Genomic DNA, 6,000 nt, shown 5'->3' with positions numbered 1-6,000 from the left:
CGGGCCGTGCAAAGTGGGTGCAAACACCGGTTGCGCCCCTGGGGCACTTCTATAAATGACCACCTTTCTTTCAAACCCACTATGCTCGCTCTCAAGTGAACCATCCTCACCCTCTTTCAATTACTGGTATCACAAATATCATCACATTTAAACATTACAAACACGTTTGAGGATAAAAATACACTAACAGCATGCATACGCTATTGAGAATAAGAATGTGCCTATAAAACAACTCCCCAAGTAGCGCTGGAGCAGACTAACAGCTTAAGGGCTCAAAGCGGGGCCTGCAATTCAAATAATAAAAATAGACCTCACAAGGATTTAAAAGACAAAGAATAAAACTGATGGTTAAGGGGCTTGCTAGAGTGTGACATGCACAGGCCAGCCCACCACTTTGTGTATTCCAGTTGCCCAACCAAAGTGCTTTTAATAGCATCTATACATAAACGAGGTATGGGTAGCCGGGAACTATGATCTGTACTCTAACCTAGCCAACTGCTAACAAACTGATCTGTAAAGTGCTGCGTGCTAGTGCAGGGCTCGTTGAAAGTACAATAAAGTGCAATGTGCTGTCAGATAAGTGCTCTTCCATGTGCTAAAACCAGGTTATGCAGCATTATAGCTCATGCACCTACTTGCAGCGCAATAACAAACGCCCCCACAGGCCCGCAGTGCTGGGGGGGGGGGGGGGACGGGACTCCAGCACTGCCGGCCCCTGGCCTGAGAGCTTTGGACTGGGTCCGGAGCGTGGAGGGTCCCTGAATGTACTTTGCAGGGATGCCCCTCAAGTTTGTTCTGCCACTGCCTACTTGATTCGACAATCTGTTCGCTAGAGTGCCACATGCTAATTAGCGCATAAACCAGCATTGTGATAAGAAGCATGGTGCCCTGGTAAGGCACTCCTTCCGCGTGCTAAGACCAGATGGTCAAGCTCTTAGTGAGCACGCATAGCAATAAAGTGCACACTGCCCTGATGTGGGAGTGCTGAAACAGTTTATCAGCGCATTCCAACAATGGTGGTGAGAAACTTTAACTGCCCATCCCCCTCTGTGGGCAGACGCCGTGGAGGGACCTTCCAGCCTAAGCAGGGAACTTCCCGGTCCGTGCTAGATCCACTGAGACGACTGATGTGCAGATGTGTGCCAGTCTCTGTCTGCCCGTTGGAGCAATGCGGGCAGAAGCAGACAATATGCGCAGTGGATTCAGACTGAAACTGGCACAGCCTTCATTGCCCATGACCGGTGAAAATATTCTTCCAGTGAGATTGGAATTCCCATATGGGCAGGGTTAGGAGTCCAGTCAGCAGTATGTTCTTTAGCATCGGTCTGCCAGGGCTGCTTTGAGGTATGGTTGGCAGGAGGTGGCTACATGTGATATGGCGAGACCCTCTGTGCCGGGATGTTTCTGATGTGTTCTATGTCCTGCTCCCTTGATACAACCTTTGCCTTGCACGTTTTTAGACCTTTTTAGTAGGCCTATTGTTATGAGAGGGTCTGTAATGGCCTTTAGAAACTGGTTCAGTTGGGTCTGGCACTGCCCAAACATGTTGACCAGCTGCTCTTTTTGTCCTGGAAAATCACATTCAGTACACTTCTCATTGAATCTTGATCCACGCTCGACACACAATAAAGATGCTTGATTAGATCTTTTTTGCACTCAATGTCCATTTTCACAAGATTTAACTCTAGGTGGATCACCGTGGGCCGGATACATTCCTGTATGACAAAACTCTAATGACTCAATAAGCATGCCCGGGAAGGCCAGATGTTAGCACATTATTGTTGATAACAGTTTCGCCCGCAGTACCCTTTGGATCACCTCTGCCGAGCGGCTTTGTAGCTTGTGGTGTAATTTGCGTAATGTGTACATCGTCTTCGCAGCTTTGTCTGCCAGACCCTTGGCCTGCAAGGTGGGTTTGCCTGTGCCTGACAGCCATACACCTAGATAATTATATTTGCTGGTGGTGTTTATGCTTAGCGGGCCCAGGTGCCATTCCGGCTGATGTTTCCTGTTTCTTGGTCCAAATGCAAGGACATTGGTTTTCGTGGCATTTGCATGTAAGGCGGTCTTGGCTTTATATAGATGGAGTATGTCCAGGGCTCTTTACATCCCAATTCGAGTTTCATCCAATAGAACAAGGTTATCCACATACTGCTTAATGGGGAGTCTGGTGCAGCCTAATTTAGGTGGAAAGATCCTCAAAGCCCATGTCACCTCCTGCCTCTCCACTTATGTCGAGGAGAATGGCCTATTGGCATCCCATCAGGCGGGCTTCCGCCCGGGCCACTCCACGGAGGCGGTGGTCCTCGCGGTCTTGGATGAACTCAAGGGGAAAGCCGACTCTAACCTCCCCCAAGCCCTGGTCCTTCTCGATTTGTCCGCTGCCTTTGACACGGTCGACCACTCCATCCTTCTCGACCGTGTCAGCTCAGCTGGCATTCGGGGCGCGGCCTTTTCCTGGATCGCGTCCTTTCTTCGGGAGAGGTCCCAGGTGGTTCATCTTTCTGGCTTTTCTGCCCCTTCCCGCCCGGTCACATGTGGTGTCCCCCAAGGTTCTTCCCTTTCCCCCCTTCTTTTCAATCTTTATATCCATCCCCTTATCACTTCCCTTCTTGAGCTGGGGGTCTCTGTGTACAACTACGCAGATGACCTTCAGCTCGTCTTTGACCTGTCTTCTTCCCCTGATTCTCTCCCTAAGTTTTGTTCCACTTTAGTTTTTATTTCTGAGTGGATGAGTGCCAACCACTTGAAGCTTAACCCGGACAAGACGGAACTTGTCCTCACTGGTGGCCCTTCCAACCCTTGGTCTCCTGCACATTGGCCCCTTTCTTTTGGTCCCCCCCCTTTGCCCGTTCCCTCTGTACGCACCCTTGGCATCAAAGTCAGCCATGACTTATCTATGCAAAGTCAGATTAGTTCCGTTGTGTCTTCCTGCTTCTTGTCCCTCCGTCTTATCTGGAAGATTTCGCGGTTTGTTTCCACTGACGCACTTAAAACCATAGTCATGGCCCTTGTCACCTCTCGCCTCGACTATGGGAATGGCCTGTATGTGGGCATACCCGCCTTCGAATCCCGCCGACTTCAGGCCATTCAAAACCAAGCGGCCCGCCTCATCCTCTCCCTCCCTAAATCCTCTCATATCACACCTGCACTCAAGTCCCTTCACTGGCTTCCTGTTCGTTTTAGATCTTTTTTTAAACTGGCTTGTTTAGCCTTTCGGGCTCATTCCCGTTCTGCTCCCCTTTTCATCACTTCTCTTATCTCTTCTCACGCCCCCAGCCGCACTCTTCGCTCTTCTTCCCTGTCTCTTTTGCACATCCCCCGCTTCCGTAAATCCAGATCGGGGGGTACCCGGTTTTCAGTCCTGGCCCCTAAGCTCTGGAACAGTCTTCCACTTTCCATTTGCTCTATTCCCATTTACACTCACTTCCGTAAGGCCCTCAAAACCTTTCTTTTCTCTCAGGCATTCCCTTCCTAGTCTCCCGGGGTGTTCTCTGTGAGCTCTGATCAGGTCCTCAGCGCCAGGAAGCCGCTTGGCCGCAGTGCGCTTTATTAAATATTTTTTTCATTTTTTTTCATTTCATTTCAGAGATGTTCCCTTTCAGCAGTTCCCCGCCTAAGTCCACTGTATATGAATTTAACAAGGTGGGAACAATTACGCATCCCTGCTTTAACCCCTTGTTTGTATACATTTTTGCCATAGCGTGGTTCTGGGTGATCTTGGTCTGAACCCAAGTGTCTGTACACAGCGCTGTAATGGCTGCGAGTAGTTTCCTTGGTATATCACACTCAGCGAGTTTTGTCCAAAGGATGTTTTCGTCAATGCCGTCAAATGTGGCACTGTAATCCAAGAAGCATGAGTGGGGGCATTGTTGTTTCGATTGCCTTGGCACCCAGGTAGGCAAGAGCAATAACGTTGTCCACGGTAGAGGAGTTGGTCTGGACCCCGTCTGACACTGAGGTATGATGTTATTCTGTTTGGTCCAGGTCTCCAGTTCATCTAAGAGCACTTTAGAGAAGACCTTACCATCTACATCCAATAGGGCTATCAGCCTACAATTTTCTGTTGTTCCTCTTCTGTGTATTGGATGCAAGATGGAGCCTTTCTATGAATCTGGGATGACTGATAGTGAGATGCATTCGTTTTTTTTTATTTGCAGATTTTTTATATGGCCCCAAGGTGTTGGAGCACTTTACTTTAGCACCGGTAATGTTACACATTCAGGCACGGGGAGATTAAGTGATTTGCCCAGAATCACAATATGTGGACGAGACCACGAGGATCGAACCCTGGTTTCCAGCACCAAAGTCGGCAGTCTAGCCGACAGACCACATCCTCCCATCCTCTCTCCACATCCGTTAAACAGACCGAGCATGTAGGGAGCACAAAATTCCCGATCTTCCTTGAAGATACTCCCAGGTAGGCCATTTGGCCCAGAGGCTCCATCTTTCTCGATGCCCTTCAAGATGCTTAATGTCTCTTTTTCAGAGACTATCATTGGGGTCTCCTCCAAGTCTTCCAGGTTGTTATCAAGTGCATCCTTGATGATATTGTTGGTTTTATCTGGATCAGCATATAGTTTTGTTGCGTGAGTCACCCATTCGTTGGCCGAAACAGCATTTTCCCTTGTGGGTCTGTTTGTCAGACTATTAACATAACCCCAGAACTCCCTGGACTTGCGGGGCACTGGAAGGAAGTATATATGTTTCCATTCCTCCTCTATTTGTTTTTGCTTTAACATTCAGGTAGTTTTCTGTGTTGTTTCCTAGCCCCCTTCAGCATACTTTCCATGTTCGCTCTCTTCTCTCATCTGTGTAGTAGCTCACCACTGAGGCACTTCCTTTTGCTCTCTTTAGGTTCTTTATTGTCAAGGTTTAAAAATGGCCTTCCTCATGTAGGCACTCTTTCTCGGTTGCTGTATTTGTGTGCTGTTAAGGCTTCATATAGCTGTTCAGATATTACAACCCAGTGTTTCACAGATCCCGTAGCCGGGAGAGCATTAGCGAGTGTCCAGCGAGACTATCTGGACATGCATCCGAGGCCACATTTAACTCTTTTTATGAGCAGGCCAACAATAATGGGGAGTTGTTGGGCTGCGAGATAATATTCCCCTTGGATCGTTGCACTCATGTTGACTGTAATACTTATTGGATGGTGGTCGCTTTTGGTTCTGTGTTGAATTTGATAGCATACGCACCTATTTATAAGCTTCTTCCTTAAGAAAATATAATCCAATCTTCAGATGTTTTCTTGGTGGGCTTTGATTTGTCCTCCACAGGGCCTTTTTGGTTGGCTGAGCCCAGCTCGAATTAACTGATGCAGGCTTCCAGAATGCTTTGACTCGGGTCCCATTCCCTTGACTCAGGTTGGGACATGTGGCGAGAATGTCCCAGGTGATCATAGAGGAAGGCTTTTACCAGGTTGGTGATCTTCAAGGCAATTGCTGTTTTCACATCACTGTGTGGATTGACGTAATGGTTTACCACTGTAGCTGGAGTTGGTGTTCCATCCAGCCATTTATGACAAGAGCCTGTACATCATGCGCACTGTTACTTAATTCCAATGCCTGTACCTGCAGATCTAATTTCACGTCGTATACTGAGAGGCCACCCATTGGTCTTACAAACAGGTTTTCCTTGTGAGCTGCCTGGACTCCCAGAGTGAAGATGGGCATGACCACGTTTCCTGCAGGCATGGGATGCCACCAGTGTGAAGAAATGCCATAGTGTTTTTCTTCGTTACTAGAGAGATCAGGCCTGCCACATTCCAGCTTATAATCCTGATCTTGGCTCTCAAGACCTTCTCCTTTTTTCCGATGGGGCTAGGAGTTAGACAGCCCCTTTGGGTATGGTTTGCATTGTGCCTCTCTGAACACTGCGTGATTTATTTGTTGCTTCGTGTAATGTGATCTCTGTAGTAGGATGTGGGGGGTATCTTTCTGTATTAAAATAGTTTACAAATATGCCCCATTCCTTAAATTGCCTCTTTTCTGCCATGAT

The sequence above is a fragment of the Triturus cristatus genome, chromosome 7, assembly GCF_964204655.1.
Source record: "Triturus cristatus chromosome 7, aTriCri1.1, whole genome shotgun sequence".
Taxonomy (NCBI): domain Eukaryota; kingdom Metazoa; phylum Chordata; class Amphibia; order Caudata; family Salamandridae; genus Triturus; species Triturus cristatus.
This window is presented reverse-complemented; position numbering follows the sequence as displayed.